Genomic DNA, 20,343 nt, shown 5'->3' with positions numbered 1-20,343 from the left:
TTCTTAATAAACCTCAAACAAACATGTATACATTTGTCCTAAAATTCTTTACTGTAGTTCATTTTCACATTCCTGCCTCATTATGCAGCTCATTATGCGAGTCTTTGTTTGCTAGCTGTCAATCAATCCTTCACGCATACGGCCCCTCTAAACAAAAAGTGTCTTACAATTTCTAAATCAATATATTGGTTTATGTGAATGAGTAAGCAGAATGATTTTCCCATCATTTTAAAGAAAAAACTCCAGACTAATAGATTCTGCTCAGGAAAGTCTTGTTAAAACATGTTTAGTATGGGTTTTGTGGACTTATATCAGTGACTTAAAAATGTTGCTTTTTTAAAAACCACACATAAACATTATTTTCTCAAAAATACAAACATGCACATACATGAAGCTCATATAATATTTTAGCCCAGTTTGTGCTGAACACAGTGTTATGAGACACTTTCCATTATTATGTTTTAAAGCAACTGAAAAAAGACCAAATGTAAGAGCATGTCACAACCTCTGACACTGTCCCAAAATGGTCGGACCCCAGAAGGTTTACCCTAATTGCTCCCCTGGTGCTGCAGGGATAGCTGCTAGGGGTGTAACGGTTCTCGGTAAAGAATCAATTCGTACCGGCATCCTCGGTGCATCGTGTTTGAATTGACCACGCATTTCTAATATAGTTTGGTGAAAAAAATAATGCATAAAACTGCTAATGTATGATTCTGAATAAGCTCTAAGTGTGTTTGAGAGTACCTGTCCAATCAACTCAAAGTATTCTATGCAAATCGGTTGCCAACCTCACAGTTCCTCCTCATGTGTTGGTGTTCTTTGTTTTGTGTCAGTGATGTTGAACATTTGGTCAAATGAGAGGGTCTGCTATTGTCATGTTGATCTTGAGACACAGGTTGTGATTACCACAGATTCTTGTCACAGGTCAGAGCGGACCACCAATGTCGTGAGTCACGCCTCTTCCCAGTTTCCACCTCGAGGAGGTCCCAAAAGTACCCCAATGACCAGACACACGAGAGAGCAAGTATAAATTAAAACAAATTTTATTTAAATTATTTAAAAGAGAAAGGGGCAGGGGAAAAGAATTGACACTTGGCTCGTCGCTTTGACGTTCAGGTAAGTGAAAGAGGGCAATTTCACTGGGCTCGTAGCTTTGGATGTACAGGTAAGTGTACTGGGCATATACACTGGGCTTGTAAATTGAGATGTACAGGGAAGTGTACTGGGCAGATACACTTGGCCCGTAGCTTTGACGTTCAGGTAAGTGAAAGAGGGCAATTTCACTGGGCTCGTAGCTTTGGATGTACAGGTAAGTGTACTGGGCAGATACACTGGGCTTATAGCTTTGGATGTACAGGTAAGTGTATTGGGCAGATACACTGGGCTTGTAACTTGGAAAGTGCAGGTAAGTGTATTGGACAGATACATTAGGCTTGTAACTTGAGATGTACAGGGAAGTGTACTTGGCAGATACACTGGACTTGTAACTTGGGATGTTCAGGTAAGTGTATTGGGCAGATACACTGGGCTCGTAGCTTTGACGTTCAAGTAAGTGAAAGAGGGCAATTTCACGGGGCTCGTAGCTTTGGATGTACAGGTAAGTGTAAATGGGCAGATACACTGGACTCATGACTTCGACCCTCAGGAAGTGTAAAGGGCAAATACACTGAGCTTGTAGCTGGGGATGTACAGGTAAGTGTATTGGGCAGATACACTGGGCTTGTAACTTGGAAAGTGCAGGTAAGTGTATTGGGCAGATACACTGGGCTTGTAACTTGGAAAGTGCAGGTAAGGGTATTGGGCAGATACACTGGGCTTGTAACCGATAGACCGATTCCTGGCAAACACACTTAGGCGGGGATGCCCAACTCATCGTGACACAGTCCCATGTCCACACAGAGCCCTTGGCTCGAGGCTACCGATTGGCAGCAAAACACACACACAGAGCTTTGTTAGCAATAGAATACTTCAGTGAGCAGTAAGGACAAGATACGTCACCACTGAACCCGACATGAAGGAGCGATTGGAAGTACAGGGCGGCTACTGCACATAGGGCCTAGCACGGCCACAGATAAGATCTCACGGTGGGTATTCCAAATTCAAGCACCGCACCAGGGGAGTACTGTATGAGTCGGCCTATCGCTTCCCTCTCCTCTCTTCCACAGCGTGTCCAGAGATCTAGACAGGGGCGGGCATCTGAAAACACTCACAGTGTATAACCACACAGTAGTTGATCTAACTTCTGCGCCTTCAGTACTTTACACAATACACATAGCAAATCTCCTCCCCTTACAGAGCTTACAGATAGAGGAGGGGATTACAGGTCGCTGTCCGGGTATATATAAGAGTATCGGTCGTCCACCGACACCAGCTCACTCTCCTTCATCCAGGGTTTCCTCTTCGGCCTAAGGGGCGAGTGCTGACAACATTTACACAACACCACACTCAAATCTTCATGTATAAACACAGCAATGACAAGACTCACCACAGCAATCCACACACTCACTGTGACTTAGGGTCGCACCACCACGTTGGCGAAGAATAGATCCGGGATGTCAGACAGAAAAGCTGACGCGAAGGATGACTAGATGGACGTCACCCCGCAACAGTAATCCACACTGCTCGTTTCCTATCGTGCCGTACTGGCACACACCGTTCATACAAAGGTACTCACAGAGCCGTAGCGGTGTGTACTCACTGGTTCGTTGACGCCCGGCGGTTTCCTTCTTCCTTCCGATGTTCAATACACACAAGGCAGTTGAAGCACTCTCCCTTCTTCCCTCCAACGCGTCCCTCAATGACGCCGTCGATGAATACGGGGGACTGTTGAGCAAGCAGTGCATGTAAACACAAGACCACAACAGAACTTCTTTGATACTCAACTCAATCCTCCATTAATTCCTCTTCCGTGTATGCTGCCAAATCGCCAATATCCTCGCTACGTTTCTCTCTCTCAGCCCACTCGTCGCTCCGTCTCACCTCCAGTCTCGACCGGAAATAACAACCACACCTTCCTGTTCCTTCAATCCTCTTTTTATGCTCCACCTCTTCGTCAAATCATCCAATCGTTGATCACCACGTTTGTTTCCGCACCTGCACTCAATAAAGCCCCAGATTTGGTTTCCCAAAGTTACAGGAAGTATCACGTGCATCACGGATCATCGTCCGGGCGGAACTATTTGTTGCCACTTTTGGTTCCGCTCTTGAGTCACTCCGTGGCATTCTCATCACTTGTAGTGGTCATCATTTGGTGGACTGTACAAGGTTATGCATCAGATTTAGTTAATATTAGCCTGGAGTTTGCTTTCATACTGTATGTAACACATGATTTGACAGAAGTTTTATTATATTTTTGGTCAAGCTAACTGTTTTGTCAGTAAATAGGTGAATGGTTGGTGAAAGATTTATTCATACATTGAGTTTACATAATTCATTCATGTGTAATTACTTCCAGCCACTAATCAGTATTCTCGTATTATTCTCGTATCTGCTATTAAGAATACATACAGGCGAGTTGCACAAATGGCTGAATCCAAGTTGCGCCTCCATCTCTGAAATACATTCGTCGAAGAGGGACATCGAAATTCAAGATCTGCCTTTCGTGCTCTTAAACTACACTCAGTTGCACCTTGAAGAATGCCAAAGGGCTCCAGTACAGTAGGTGGCAGTATGCACCTTTACAGTTGGTTTGCAACCCGCTAATAAACCCACAAAAGAAGAAAAAGAAGAATGCCGGGGGAGATTAGTGTATTCGCGAGTCACGACTGTCTACAGATTTGAAAGCCCGTTGAAAATCACACCTATTCTCGAGCACATGAAAAGGAGTCGCCAAGGAAGCGAAAAAGAGAATTAAAACGACAACGCGATAGGAGAAACAGCAAGACCGAAGTTGATCTTGATCTATTCGTGTAAATCTATACAGTATATGGTGTTCAAATTTTAAGTTTTATAGTTGCTTGGTTTAGTATAGCATGGTTTTACATAACACTAGACCTCCTCGCGTTGATGAAAAAGGAATGTGTAGGCTACGTTGTAACATAAATTTGTGTGCTATGACGGATTATAGGCAAAGGACAGTGGTGTAAATTGTAGTTATTTAACATTGCTTTTGCTTTGTAGCCTACACAATGTATCCTAATCTGATAATGCTCGGGTAGGCAATTCCAAGGGTGACAATCACCACCTGAGGCCAGCCCTGTAGTCTTATTCATTTTAGATGTAAAGTTTAGGGCTGGGCGATAAATCGCCTGCGATTCTCATGTATCTCATCAGTAAAGCCGGTACCTTGATTAGTAGTAAATCGCCATCACCTGCTTTTAGATGGAGCAACATTTACTACACAGAATCATGTTTCACTGACAAGCTAGGCAATACCGAGTTCATAATCGTGGACGAATCACCTTCGATACCATACTCGATATTGCTTAGCTTTTCAGACTAAGGGTCAAAGTCATTATCATGCAGAACAATAAAATACAGACAACTGTTTTGATTGAACTTTATTAATTTACATAGAGTATAGGAGGTGTATCTACCAAAATACATTTTTTCTTTAGTGTCATGAAATTAATGCACTTTGTTGTTTGTGGTTTAGCGAGACATTGAGTGCATTTACATGCACAGTCTTACGCCGATGTAAACGCATTTGTCTGCATAGCCGGTTTATTGATTTGCATGTAAACGCATGTAAACAATTTTCTATAATAAGCAGATTTTTGATAGTTATCAGCTTATTCTGTGCATGTAAACGTTCTCAGTCTTACATTTAATACTAATTTTTGTCCAACTCTGAGATGAAGGGAACCAATGAAGGGAAAGCCCTCTCAAGTATTAGGTGCCCCAGCAGTGTCCAGCATTTCTAGTGGGACAGACAGGTAAGTCACTGCATGAAAACAATTGTGTTGATTTTATGTTATTGTTGTTTAATTGTGTAAGACAACAACTGAAAGTAGGCTATATTTTTTATAATTTGGTTTTTACCATTTTATGTACATGTGTGTCACATGTTGTGAAACGCTCTGGTTATTCATTTTAAAGAGAATCTTCCACCAATTTCTATAAGGTTTGTGCTAATCTGTTGTTACATATTTTCTGTTGTGTTTTGTCATACATTTTTACATGGTGCCTGTTTTGTTTCTTTAATTCAAAATAATAAAATGATTCACAAGATCATCTCTACATGTGTGTTGTCTTTGGCCCTGTCCCAAATGGCGCACTTCATGTAGACTTTCGGTCTCGTGGCCTTAAATTGCGCGTTCTCGCTTAGTCTACGAGTCCGTAGGGTGTCCCATCTGTCATTTTTACGCTTTCAACTGTGCTTATCAGCGCCTCCTTTGCCCCCTTGATGCGGTCTTCAGCGAAGCCCACACTGCAGCAGGCTTTGCGCACTTTACCAACCTACAATTCCTTGCGAAAGGGCAATCAGACCAATCAGACGAAGGAAGGGAGGAGTTCACACTGACGGGCAACTTCCCTGCCTATTTCCGGTGTGATGCTCGAGTCTGTCCCAAAATACGACTCGGGTGCATCCACGTGGACTCGCATCAAGGGTCCCTTAAGTCTGCACTACATTATGTCATCAAAGTGTGGACTTTGAGGAGGACCGCAAGTCCGGAGTGTGCCATTTGGGACAGGGCCTTTATTTCCATGTGCAACTCTTACTCGCCTTCTGTGCCTTGCACTTATTTAACATGTAACTATGCACAGTGACATCTAGTGGTCACAATCACTTACTATCATTACAGTGCCCGTGTGTTTTGCCTCCACAGAATTGGTGAAGCATTAAAGTGCAGTCTGTTGACCATCTTCCTGTAATTGGGCTTGATGAAACTGTGCATGACCTTTCTGCTCATGAAGACCCTACTGATGAGCCCTTGCCCAGTGTTGAGTTGCCTAGTTACCCAGACCCTTTGAAGGTCCAATGTTTGGACGATATCATCTGTGTCCAGGCGGCAATGTTGTATGAGACCTGCTTGAGGCAGCTTCTCACACTGATAAAGCTGCCCGTGGAAAGATGTACAGGTGGGGAACAATTATGGGAAGGTTTCCCTATTGTTCAAGTTCATGAACATGGGTATGGTGAACCAAAACACATTTTGCACAATCCAAGACACATACTGTGTTGACGCTGTCAAGGAATACTGGGAAGAAAGGAATTCTGAGGCCATCGGTCGCCTTCAAGGTGAAACGTTGTGGTGCTAGGTGTGTATTTTAAAATTTTAAATGGTGCATGTGTCAATGACATATGTTTATATAGAACCTTACTACGATATATATGCCTGTTTTTTTACAGGGGATGGCAGAAATGATTCACCAGGGCACTGTGCTCAGTACTGCAACTACACTACAATGGAGCTTGACACCAAAGAAAACAATCATGTAGCCACAATAGACAAGCTGCAGACATCGTGGAACTCCAACATCATGGAGGAGGTGGCATTTATCCAGACTGTGGACAAGCTTTCCAAAAAGATAAAGCTGGTGAAGATCTGCACAGATGCACATATCCAGAATGGAGCCCTTATAAGTAAGTGCTCCTCTGATAACATGAATGAATACTAATATTGCAAAAAGAGATGTTTTAAAATGCGATGATTTTCAACTTCACAGACCCAGACAAAGGCAAATACACGGAACTTGGGATTCATCACAGTCTGGACATGTGGCACGGTGCTAAAAAACTTGTAGCTGTAAGTGTAATGAGTGGGTCAAGTTACTTTATATACATCTCTAAATAGACTATACATTAGGTGTGTTTTCACAACATTTTATTTCTTGGATAATAATTGTCTCATTTATATAAAAATATAAATATATAAAAAATATAATTATTTACTTGATTAAGAGTAAAAAAGTATTAGATGAAAAAACTACTCAAGTACTCGTTACTTCCGATCTGATAGAGAAGTAAAAACACTGAAGTTCTTGGAGGGTTTTCACAAACCTCTCCTTGAAAGTTTCATTGTTCTGATTATATACCTAAAACCTAAGATAAAGTAAGGCAGCCTATCTCAGTCCTGCAATGGGTACATTAACATAACATAACCTGTCATTTAAGAAGAAATCTCAAACACACAGATGTTTTTCTAACGGTTAACTGTATTAATTTTCATGTTTACAACACAAACTTGTCAGCATCTGCCTTTAAACAAGCAAACAGTAAACAAAAAAGAACGTGTGTGTCTGTTTGTTGTCATGTTTTATATAATATAAACAGGAGCTTGATAAAAAAAAAAGAGATCATTTTAGAATTTCATATGAAACTTATCTGTTTTTGCAAATCAACTCTACATTTATTATAATATATAAAACATGTTTATTTAAAAATATACTTTATTCTTTTATTTCTATAAGTATATACATTCTTTACAAAGGATTTAAATAAAATGCAAGACATTGTTACATTATGCTGTTCAGTTTGTTACGTTTTGGGGAAATGATGTGGAAATGTGCAGATGTGAACGTGTGTTTGTAAGGTTTATAGGATTTGTCATCGCTTGCACAAAAAGTGCATATGACAAAAACACTCGGGACAGTGTGTGAAATGACCATTAATAGTGTTCAAATAGACATTACTGTGACACTTACCGCTACGTGTTGTTTCGGGTTGGATCTTGAATTTCTGTACACTGAGATGTCAGTTTGTTTTGGTGCACACAGCATGCATCGCATTATGAAACTATTCTTTTTGACCTCTTGGAGTGAAAACATAGACCGAACTTGAGGCCCGCATGATCTGCCTCAGATATCTATGCGCACCAAAGGGTGATGTTTTGTCACCTCTCACGACGCACGCAGCCTCTCTAACATCTTGAGAGACTTTCGAACAAGCCCTATAAACTTTTTTTAAATATATATATTCATTAATTATTACCATTTGACCATTTGAATGTAGTGAAGTACAAGTAAATTTTTTTTACTAGAAATGTACTTGAGTAAGAGTAAAAGTTCCTATCGTTAAATTTCCTTTATAGTTACCCCAAAAATTTACCAAAGTAAATGTAATTCGTTACTACCCACCTCTGGTACTGGATGGCACATATATCTGAAGGAGCGGGAAGGCCTGTGATCGGACGCCAAGGTTGCTTTTTTCCTTCTCGATAGGTGAGTAACGTTGGTTTTGCATTGTTTCACAGAACTAATATATACCATCTTTTGCATGATTATGCTTGTGTGTCATATTTGCTTGTTTGTTTATCTGCAATCGTATTGTTCTTACCTTCAACTATGATAAAGTCACATTTATTTCCACACCCTATAAGCATGGTGCGTCTAAACCTCCTCCGTTAACTGTTTCAAGCGTCATCTCTCTGACAAGTAAGATTATTTGCTTATGTACTTTGTTTACTGTTTATATAACCATCTCATCATAATTGTAATATGTTCATTAGTTAGTCGGTCTGTCATGATCATGCTATCGATTTGTTCACTGGAACCGTTTGTGTTTTTCCGATGGAAGAGATGTGTTTTTCATAGAAGGCGTAGAGGAGCTTGATGATACCACCCTGTCTGCCCCTGAAGTGATGGAAGCAAGGTGTTTTACTAAAGAAAAAGACATGTCCTCGTGGTCACAGTGTGTGGAAGTGGACTTCCCAACCCTGCATGGTTTGGGATGAATGCAGGAGACTTTCTTCTCTCTTCAAATATCCTTTTATCAGGCAACAACTATGCAAAAGTTGCACTGCTGTTCAAATTCATGAACATGACAATGGTTAGCAGGACATTATTCTTCAAGATACAGGACCACTTCTGCATGGATTCAATTCAAAAGTTCTGGGATAATAAGAGAGAAAAAAGCATTCACCAGATTTTTTTTTTAAATCTGTCCACACAGGTGATGGCCGGATGGACAGTCAAGGATTTTGTGCTCAGTATTGCACTTATACAGCCATGGATAATACAAAGAAAATCATCTAAATAACAAACATTGACAAGAGGGAGGCTGCTTGAAATTCGGTTATCATGAAAAAGGAAGGTTTTCTCAGAACGTTTCATACCCTACAACGCAAGGCCAAGATGACGGATGCACAAACCCAGTTTTCAGCACTTTACAGTAAGTACTTCTAATATTTACTGTAAAGCTAACAATGATGCATAAACACACCAAAAAATATTACTGCATTACAATTTGATTGCAATTTACAATTATGCTTGTTTTCAAATGCTAAGCATTTATTTTAATTTCAGATCCAGACAAAGAACAATTGGGAGATGCAGGAGTACATCATTACCTCAATGTGTGGCATGGTGCCAAAAACCTCTCTAAACGAATACTCGCAGGAAGTAATGAGACGATAAAAAAACTGTTGATTTTGGATTGTTTTTGTAGTATTGTTTGAGGTTTACTTTCAGGCAAGTCAGCAGAAGCAGCGCTCAATCTATTGCAGTGGAGACATCTGCAATCACTGCTGATACTGCTGTAAGATGGATGACAACTATGATGAATTTTTTGTAAGTGTCAAACAAAAAAATGATTATGATACCCAGGCATTTGGAAGGGAAATTAAATCAATTACATTCACCTTTTTTGCTTTGTAGGACATGTGGATTGGTCTCCTCCCTCATGTTACTGGTGAGCATTCATGAGCACTTGGTAGCTGCCATCATGGTCCCCTTACTGAGACCAGGGAGAGGAACTGGATTGAGTCTAATTCTATAGCACATCAAAAGCTTACAGAATTAATTCTGGATGCACGATGGCTCAAGGACATACCCAAGTATCTGCATTTCAGGTGGGTAATCACATGCTTTTACCAGCTATGTTGCTCAACACTACATTCTGTTCTACAATTTTTGTTGTCTCTTGTCAGACAACACTGCAGCAGCTGGTGACATTGTTCAAGGTCCAAACCATAAATTTTTTCCTGATATTAGAAAAAAAAACAATAATATCTTTTTAAAAATTGCAATACGTCACATTTTTTCTGTAGTGTAAAGTTTATGTAAAAAATAAAATTCATTATATCATAAAGCAAAACTCTTTCTTTGCAATTTGCTGTGGGTATAACTGAGTAATATAATATTACTGATATTACACCTTGTTTGGAAATATCAAAAATCATTGGTATATACCAGAGGTGTGGACTCGAGTCATGTGACTTGGACTCGAGTCATGAATTTGATGACTTCAGACTCGACTTGACAAAATGTACAAAGACTTGCAACTCGACTTGGACTTGAACATCAATGACTTGAGACTTCACTTGGACTTGCGCCTTATGACTCGAGAAGACTTGCTACTTCACACGAAAACCTGGGGAATTTTTTTTTCACACGGCCGCGCCGCTCTCAGTGTATCTGCATCTGTGAAAAAAATGTGCACAACCTGCATGCAGAGAGCACGCGCGCTGCCTGCACGACAGCCAATCACTGTAGTCCCACGTTGGTTTGGATGTTGGGACCGTACCAGCAGTACAGCTCAGCAGTGGTGTAGTCTACGTGATACGCAGGTACACGCCTTATACCCACTAGGAATTGTCAAGGAATTCCGTATACCCACTAAAAATAGCGCGAGGATGCGTAACAGCATGGTTTTGTGACATTTCAAACTTTTAGTCATAGTGAAGCACTGACCAGCATGCTACACTTGCTACTTTAGGGGGTTGAAATGCATGTACATATTAGGCTATATATTTGGTGTGTTTGACTTCCTGCCGACTGCGCGATCCGATCGGCATATGAAATTACTATAGCGGCGCGAAAGTGACTGGGGAGCAGACCGATGTGGCTCCACAAGCGAGTGACAGCAAAGTACCGCGAGAGTGATTCCAGTTATCACATGGAGAAATCTGCTTTGAATCGCTCTCGCGGTACTTTGACATCACCAAGAGGTCTGCTTAGCGCCAAGTGAAGTTGAACCTGCAGTGTAGCTGCTCACGCGACACTGTAAACAAACAATCCATGTGAAGTGAGTGCTGCAACATAAAATCCGGAGAGTTAACAACGCACATGTGAGTAAACAACATTTAAATCATCAGTCCAGTTTATTACTTTATCTGGAGGTAAGGCTCCAAATGCAATAAAATAAGCCGGTGTTTATGTCCTGATGGTTTTTAGCTGCCTTCAGCATGTTTGCTTGTGCTTCACAGTGTTAAACTTTCCTTCTCTGTGTTCATTTATATATCTACGTTCAAGATTAAACTTCTGTTTGATTTGGGTGTCTAATATTAGGCAATATGATAATCTTGTAACAATAATTAAGTAAAAGCCTATTTTCATTTTTAGACAATGCTTGTATTATATTCAAATAAGCTTTTTATATCAAAGACTATGCAAATAAGAGTTAATTCATGGTCATCTTAAATGTGTATTAAATAAAAACATTTACACCATTAAATTACACATGGTAATGTTATCAATAGTTGTCAGATAATAGCTATTTTAAAGAGTGGATTTTTTTTCTCCTTCAATGCACGTGTTAGCCATGGTTTGAAGATTGTAAACAGTTTATTTAAAGAGCCAGTAAGATGACAATTTTAAGCATCCTATCACTATTTATAAGTCCCGGACAACAGGTTTAAATGCATGCAAGGTCAAAAAACACTGTAATTTTCTCAAAATAGAAATTTAAAATTACCCCATTTCTCAGAGATCCCCAAACGATTCGTGTGAACCCTTTCAACGACTCAGCCTGCCTAAACCCCACCTTTCAGTAGCCTACTCTGCTCTGATTGGTCAACTGACAGAGTGCCTTTGCACAGATCACAGATCAGTCTCACAGACCACAGATCGGTGGCACAGACCAACAACAGTGCAGCATGTATTGACCTCGTGCTAACATGATTTACTGAGAAGACATTGTCAACATCAATACACATCATTCATCATTAATCCAACCAATAAAAACGACGATTGAAACTAACAATTTTACACTCATTTAAGCATTTATCTAAACTAACCTGGTCATAGCAAAACCGTAAATAAGCATGCGTTAGCCGTTTGCTAACGTGACTCTCTGACAGTAAATTAACAGTTTAAACATACAACATCATTCATCATTAATCCAAACAATACAAACGACGATTGAAACTAACAATTTTACACTCATTTAAGCATTTATCTAAACTAACCGGGTCATAGCAAAACCGTAAATAAGCATGCGTTAGCCGTTTGCTAACGTGACTCTCTGACAGTAAATTAACAGTTTAAACACACAACATCATTCATCATTAATCCAAACAATACAAACGTCGATTGAAACTAACAATTTTACACTCATTTAAGCATTTATCTAAACTAACCGGGTCATAGCAAAACCGTAAATAAGCATGCGTTAGCTGTTTGCTAACGTGACTCTCTGACAGTAAATTAACAGTTTAAACACACAACATCATTCATCATTAATCCAAACAATACAAACGACGATTGAAACTAACATTTTTACACTCATTTAAGCATTTATGTAAACTAACCGGGTCATTGCTATCGTGACTCTGACAGTATATAAGTAAGAGTTTAAACAACGATAGCAGTCATCATTAATCCAAGCAATAAAAACGACTATAGACATTTTACACTCATTTAAGCAAGTATGTAGCTATAATCATACTTACAGGTTGTGGTTAGGAGACGCATGTTGTTCCAAATAAAGTGGGTACTGAACCATCTTTCATTGCCAAACGTCTAAATCCCTCCGTTAAAAATTTATTTTAACCACTGATTCTTCACAGCCAGACACGTTTAGAATATCCCTCCTTGAAAAAGTCTCCTTTGATAGTGAAAACAACACAAGCTGAAAACACAGCGTGAGCTGATGTTTACACTCACACACTTACTAGCTGTGGGCGGGCCATAGTTTTCGTTTCTCCCGCAGGCAAGGCTGTAGGCGGAGATTAGTATCTCGTGTGACGTGGATAAGTTTGTGTGACGTGGATAAAGACAGGCAGGAGATTCAATCCATATAACGACTTGTTTCAGCGATTCAGAGTCGACTCCCTGCTTTAGAAGCCAATAACTTTATTAATCGTGCACTTTTTGGTTCAACTACTTTACACGTTGTTTGCATTGATGGACAGCTACACGACACACTGCAATAAAGGTTAGTTTCGATTTTGGATCTGTGTGGCTCTTTAATTTTAATTAACAGTTGAGTAGCTTTTGGCCCTGAGTTAGATGTTAATTAACACTAAACTAGTCTAAAAATCAGTCCAGTTTCCCCAGCTGTAAATGCAAATTGGCTATTAAAGTCTTTTTTTCTCTTATAATAAACTGACATGTTCATACACATTCAGTTTATGTGTTTATGAGTAAACTTTCAGAATGCTCTCAGTTACATGAATATCTATACTGTATGCATCTGTGAGTGTAGTGGTGCATAGCTATGGGGTGTCGCGCTGGGACGAGTGAGCATAAGGGTCAAAGGGAAAACAAAAATCTAGACTACACCACTGCAGCTAAGTCACTACATTGACATGGCAGAAGGACAGAATGCCCTTTTGTTCTGGGCACTGAACAGTAAGACCCCTTCCTTCACTCTTTCAAGTAGCCATCCGAGTCTTGGCAGTGCCTGCTTCTAGTTCTCCAGTGGAGCGAGTTTTCAGCCATGGTGGCATCATTCTGCGTCCCTATTGCGCAAAAATGACTGACAGACTTTTGGCCTATTTGATCTTTTGCGAATGCAATGCAGTATAGGGGCCTCCCTCCACCTGTCCACAGCACGCATTTTATTTCTGTGGTAAGAGGACTTGAAATGACTCGAAAGTAAAATGGTAGGACTTTGGACTCGACTTGAGACTTGTTGGCTTTGACTTGTGACTCGACTCGGGACTTGCCTCGTCTTTGACTCGACTTGACTCGGGACTCGAAAGCAAAGACTTGAGACATAATTGTGACTTGAATAAAAATTACTTTGTCCCACCTCTGATATTTATTAAAAATAACAAAATAAATTAATGCAAGCTCTGAGCTCCCATGGTAAATTGCGGGCAGTTTTGCTGTTTTCCCTCTCCCTATAGGTCCGTAGGCTTATCAATGTGAAAAATCAAATATGATTAGTTAGTTATTTTTAGTTCCGCCTACGTAGAAACGTAAAGACGTTATTGTAAAATTTCGCATGTTTTTATAGTTAGAATTTAAAAATGGCGAAACAAATATCAATCAGTCAGTATTTCAAAAAGCCTAAACTAGATACGCAAAAAACTAAGCCTAGCAGTGAATCCGGGCCGTCTACAAATGAGGTCAGACCACATGCAGTTGACCCTAAACCCCATGAGCTTGAGGCAATTAAACAGACAGAGGACAGTAATAGACCAATGGCATCAACATCCCCACCACCGGACCTGTCCAATCTGGACGAGCCAGCCATGCAGCCCAAACTGCAACGGTTTCCATGCAGTATAATATCACGAAAACAACAATGTTTTTCTTCGCGATGGTATGAGAAATTCCTCTGGCTGGAATACAGTACTAAGGATGCGTTTTATTGCAAACCCTGCAGACATTTTCGTGAGCAGAGTGACGCAAAATTTACACAGGACGGATTTAAGGATCGGAAACATCTGAGTCAGGCCTGTTTGAAACATCAGGATAGCAAAGGACACCTGCATTCACAAGCTAAATTGGCCGCATACAGACAGTGTCATCAGCCAGATAGCAGAGGTACAGTGTTCGATCAGCTAAATAAAGACAAAGTAAACGAGTCGTTTGTGGAAAGAAATCGGCAACACATAAAAATGGTAAATGGACTGCATTTATATAGCGCTTTTAACAGACCTATGGCCATCCAAAGCGCTTTACAATTAGCCTCACATTCACCCATTCACACACACATTCATACACCGACGGCGGTGTCAGCCATGCAAGGCGCCAGCCAGCTCGTCGGGAGCAGCTGGGGTTAGGTGTCTTGCTCATGGACACTTCATCCATTGGAGCCGGGGATTGAACCAGCAACCTTCCGGTTTGTAGACAACCTAGATGAACCACTGAGCCACTGCCGCCCAAAATTTGTGCTTGATATTGTACTTTTTTGTGCCAAACAAGATATTTCGTTGCGTGGTCACAGGGAAAGTGAGGAAGCATTAAACAGGAGGAATATTTTGGAATTGTTCCGTTTGCTTTCAAACTATGATCCGGAAATTCAAAACCGTTTTGATCAACTGCCTAAAAATGCAACGATGATGAGTTCAGATATCCAGAATGATTTACTGGAATCAGCTGCCTCCTTCTGCGCAAAATAAGAGCCGAGTTACATGCAACACCAACAACATATTATGCTATTATTGCAGACGAATCAATCTAAAAAAGAGCTTGTTGCAGTTTGCATTCGATATTTGCATGAAGGACTTCTTAAAGAAAGGGCCATTGGATTTTTGGACACATGTGACATGACGGCTGGTGCGATTTCAGAGAAAATACTTCAAGTGTTGGCACCACTTAACCTCGACCCAGATTTATGTGTGGGATTTTGTTTTGACGGTGCCTCTGTTATGTTGGGTGCATAGGGAGGAGTACAGAGCATACTTAAACGCACTTTTCCTCTTGCTGTTTATGTACATTGTTCTAACTAAACTAGAAGCCGACTCTCTTTTGCAACAAATGCAAACTAAGAAATTCCTGTTTCTTCTTGTAATGTTTGGAAAACTTTTTGAAATGAGCGATTTTGCAACAAAAGGACTGCAATCACCAGCCGTATCTGTCACAGACTGCATTCATTTGATTGAGGGTCTGAAATCAAATTTAAAAATGTTCAGGGACAATACACAACAGGATATTGAGAAAGTACTGAAATTAACTCAAGACCTGATGGTAAAACACGACATACACAAATGGGACCTCGCTGCCTCCCGTGAAAGGAAACTTCCATCTAAATTGTCTGCCTCTGTAATTACAAGCTCTCTTGGAAAAAGTGATAGCATTAAAACTGATGATGATCTGAGGCATTTGTGGAACGAGGTGTTGGATAGACAAATAATGGAGCTTAACCCTCTGGGGTCCGACCATTTTGGGACACTCTCAGAGGTTCTGACATGCTCTTACATTTGGTCTTTTTTCAGTTGCTTTACAACATAATAATGGGAAGTGTCTCATACCACTGCGTTCAGCACAAACTGGGCTAAAATATTATATGAGCTACATATATGTACATGTTTGTATTTTTGAGAGAAAAATGTTTATGCATGGTTTTTAAAAAAGCAAAATTTTTAAGTCACTTATATAAGTCCACAAAACCCATACTAAACATGTTTTAACAAGACTTTCCTAAACATAATCTAGTAGTCTAGATTTTTTTCTTTAAAATGATGTGACAATCACCATGCCTAATTATTCACATAAACCAATGTATTCATTTAGAAATTGTAAGACACTTTTTGTTTAGACAGGCTGTATGCGAGAAGGATTGATTGACAGCAAGCAAACAAAGGCTCGCATAATGAGCTGCATAATTAGGCAGGAATGTGAGAATGAACTACAGTGAAGAATGTGAGGACAAATGTATACATGTTTGTTTGAGGTTTATTAAGTTAACAATATAATCAAAATAGAAATGCTTGTTAGTAGGACATTTTAAGTTTATTTGGAAACATACCCTATTCCTAAAACTTTGTATAAACTAAGAAACTGATACACAACAGAGCTGTAAACTTCATGTGGCTCATGTTACCATATAACTTTATGTCCAAAAAGTGTTTTTCCACTTCATAGTTTTGTACTGATGAGAGAGATGCATACCTCTAAGAGAGTTATAAACAGCTGTTAGCATAAATTGTCCACAGAAATACCCTTACTTATATAACTGATGGATAAATGTCACTGATACTAAGTTACATTCATATACTATCTTGTACATAAACTTAATCTCAGATAAACATCTGCAGCAATTAATATAAAAAGCTGTTTTCAGATGACTGTTTTCAGATGCCCATCCCCTTATCGTCTAGCTTCTGTTTTAAACGTGTTTCTGTAAGCGCGTATGAACTTTAAAAACACATCGCATGTGCGCGAGCTCGCGTCTCCGTGTAACGCAGCGCTCATAAAAACGGTGTCGCGTGTAAAGCGCAATGTATGGAATTACCTTGCATGTAAACAATATGGAATCATTTTACAGCAAATCCCGCAGTGCAGCATTTACTCAAAGTTGCCATGACAGATATGAAAGTGAATAACTGTGTCTAACACTGTACAACATGTAACAGATATCCGCCATTATGGGAGGTCACACGTACTCGTTTGTAAATAAGCATGTAAACATGGAATCATATTACAGCACACACTTAAAAGATACAGCAGTTCAGGCTTACTGAAAGTTTCCACGAAGGATATAAGTGAATAACTGTGTTTAACACTGTTACAGCATGCAACAGTGAAATCCGCCATTACGTGAGATCGCGTCCGTTTGTAAACAATGCGAAACTTTTTCAATCCGAAGCGTGTAGTCTGCTAAGGTTGCTTGACGTTACTGTATGTAGGCTGAACTGCACAAGCCATGAGCATATTAAGTTACATGATAGCAAATATAAATGGTATAAATTAACTGTTAACGTTACTCTAATCCAGCAGTGCGTTCTCCATTGTTCTTCTTAAGTAACATTAAAGATAAATGCTTCTCTTCCTCAATGTCCAGACATAAATGAAGATATTCCTCACGTGTGTGAATAAAGTTTATAATCCAAACATGCGGTAAAAAGTCTTTAAATCTGATTAAACTTTACGCTTTGCTTGTTATGGTTGAACAGCTCGTGTCTTCATTACCATGTCAACAGCTGTGGGCGTGACCAAATTAAAGATAATGAAGTCAGCCAGGAAAAACTGTACTCTCTTTACTTCAATGCAGATTACATAAACTGGCAATATTTGTTTTTCGATTATATTTAGCTTGTTTAAAAGTAGACATTTCAGGCTTTCTTTGAATGTGTGTATCATGCTTGTGTGACGAGTAATCGCGGAGTTTCAATTGATTTTTGTAAAGTGTTTTGAGAGACAGCTGGCAGAGACAGAAATGTCTGGATGGACACCCTGTTTATTTTCTTTATTTGACAAAAACACAAAGATCTGTTGTTATTGTGAATGAACACATATTAAAGAAGACCTTTTACCATTTCAAATGATGTCAAACACGTAAGTGTATGATTATTAATGATGGAGTATTTTAAGTTGATTCTGCCATAAGGAAAAAACGCGGCCCCGCGTTTTTGGACCCCAGGGGGTTAAAGGTGACATAGAATGAACTATGAAACTGTTCAACCCGGCGCTCAGGTAGAATATTTGTGTGATAGGTGCTCTTGGGGTAGGGAAAAATCCAAGTCCCAGGCACTCAATCAAAAAATACCAAAAGGAGAAGGAATAAATAAAAAGCCTTTATTAAGTGTGGCTTACATTCTATAAAATCCAAACGCCAACATGTTTCGACCAGCAAGTGGTCTTCTTCAGGGCAAAGCAACACACACACTGAGAATGTCAGCAATTTATAAGTTAAAACCACACCCCTCGTTAGAAGCCATTCAATCAACAAATCATACTAGAAACAATCAATTAGACCTAATAAGGTAATCAGGTGTAAAGAATTAGGAGACCAACTCAAACAAAACACATCAAGAAATGAAAATTACCAATACAACAAAAATATGAGTTATCTTAAGATGAAAACATAAGTAACATATTAAATAATAAAGAACAAAAAATGCAAAGCGTAGTCATCATAAGAACATAGAAAACACATCATAAAAAACACTTAAACTCTATGTCATCATTGAGACCTGGATAACGTAGTGCATCCAACTGATGGATCCAGAATGTCTCACGCTGGTTAAGTCTGCGGATCCTATCACCTCCTCTATCCAAAGGTCTAACATGCTCCAAAACCTCAATTTTTAACAAGGAATCATTCTTGTTATGCATATGTAAAAAATGTTGGGCCATCTGATAATCTGGGTTACTGGTACGAATAGCATACTTATGCTCCGCCAAACGATCACGCAGACGCCTCTTAGTACGGCCTACGTAAAACACATCCTTACATGGGCACGATAAGCGGTAAACAACAAATGTAGTATTGCAGTTTATAAAATCTCTTATTTTAAATGTTTTGTTAGATTTAAAATCCACAAAGGTTTTGGAAGGAATGACATTACTACAATGGGGGCAGTTCATGCATCGGTATAGCCCAATTGGTCTCTTAAGCCAACTTGCCTTCTTCTCAGGAGGAAGATAACTATGTACCAACTTATCACAAAGAGTCGGGGACCTTCTGTAAGAAACCAAAGGAGGTTGAGGAAAGACCTGTTGGAGGACAGGATCAGAGTTAATAATGGCCCAGTTCTCCTGAATAATCCGTCTAATCTGTCTAGCCTCCATACTATATTGTGTAACAAAAAAGGGGCGTAATTGAGTATCTGTCTTACGTCCCTTCTTAATCAAGGTATCCGAACGATTCAAGGATTGGGCTCTGGAACGTGCATTAGCGACGATGTCTGGTTTGTAGGCTCTTTTAATAAAACGTTCTGGAAAGAGCCTACAAACCAGACATCAAACTATACGAGCACTTATTACTTTGCCTATGACATCATGCAGTGTTGAGAGACTATTCTCCACAACAAATCGAATAAAAACATCAATGCGATCCTCGATGATCACTGCTCGTCTGAACAATTTATCTCTGCTATCTTTTGAACGTGAACTGGCAGATACACTTAATTATGACGAGATCATCTCAATCTTTTTGCAGAAGCCCTGTCGTCTCAGACTATAATAGGCTACATGTAAATGTGAGTTCAAACATTTTCTTAATGTTTATTATGTTGTTGCAGTTATTTAAAAGGTGGTTTGGCTTTTTAAAACGGGCTGCCTTGCATTTTGACTGTAATTTGTGGAACTGTTTTGAGATCATCTCAATCTTTATGCAAAAGCCCCATCGTCTCAGACTATAATGTAATACATGTAAATGTGAGTTCAAACATTTTCTTAATGTTTATTATGTTGTTGCAGTTATTTAAAAGGTGGTTTGGCTTTTCAAAACGTGCTGCCTTTCATTTTGACTGTAATTTGGGGAACTGTTTTTATACTTTGCCCACCCTGTTTAATAAAGGCCCACCCACTTGAACATTTCTGGCCTCGCCACTGGACTGTAGACAGTTGCATTGAGATGATTTTAACCGAGTTTTGAAGCGAACTGTTCTCTTGTGTGAGGGTGTCGATTTGTTGTTGCCTGTATTCCAGGCTGTGGCGGAGTTGTTGAAATTCTTATTTATATTTTTACATTATCTATTAAAAAACTTCAAAACAATTGGAACAATTGTTGGAATCAAGGTTATTTTCGTAAACGAAAACTGAAACTAAGACTAAAACTATCAGCTAAAAACATTTTCGTTAACTGAAATAAAATAAAAAATTCATAATAAATGAAAAACTAAA

At 39.4% G+C, this 20,343-nt stretch overlaps 2 long non-coding RNA genes across 2 annotated transcripts; both read left to right on the top strand.

The window, feature by feature from the left end:
* The first annotated feature begins 6,030 nt into the window (after positions 1-6,030).
* On the top strand, positions 6,031-7,453 carry LOC141363836 (uncharacterized). Its single transcript, XR_012369416.1, has 3 exons — positions 6,031-6,201; positions 6,293-6,526; positions 6,610-7,453. It is a non-coding gene; the product is annotated as an uncharacterized lncRNA (long non-coding RNA).
* A 1,386-nt stretch (positions 7,454-8,839) lies between these two features.
* On the top strand, positions 8,840-9,725 carry LOC129414628 (uncharacterized). The gene is made up of 3 exons (XR_012369415.1): positions 8,840-9,052; positions 9,187-9,450; positions 9,538-9,725. It is a non-coding gene; the product is annotated as an uncharacterized lncRNA (long non-coding RNA).
* The last annotated feature ends 10,618 nt before the right edge of the window (positions 9,726-20,343 follow it).

This window comes from Misgurnus anguillicaudatus, chromosome 5 (genome assembly GCF_027580225.2).
Source record: "Misgurnus anguillicaudatus chromosome 5, ASM2758022v2, whole genome shotgun sequence".
Taxonomy (NCBI): Eukaryota; Metazoa; Chordata; class Actinopteri; order Cypriniformes; family Cobitidae; genus Misgurnus; species Misgurnus anguillicaudatus.
The sequence above is the reverse complement of the archived record's forward strand: the minus strand, read 5'-3'. Positions and strand labels throughout refer to the sequence as shown.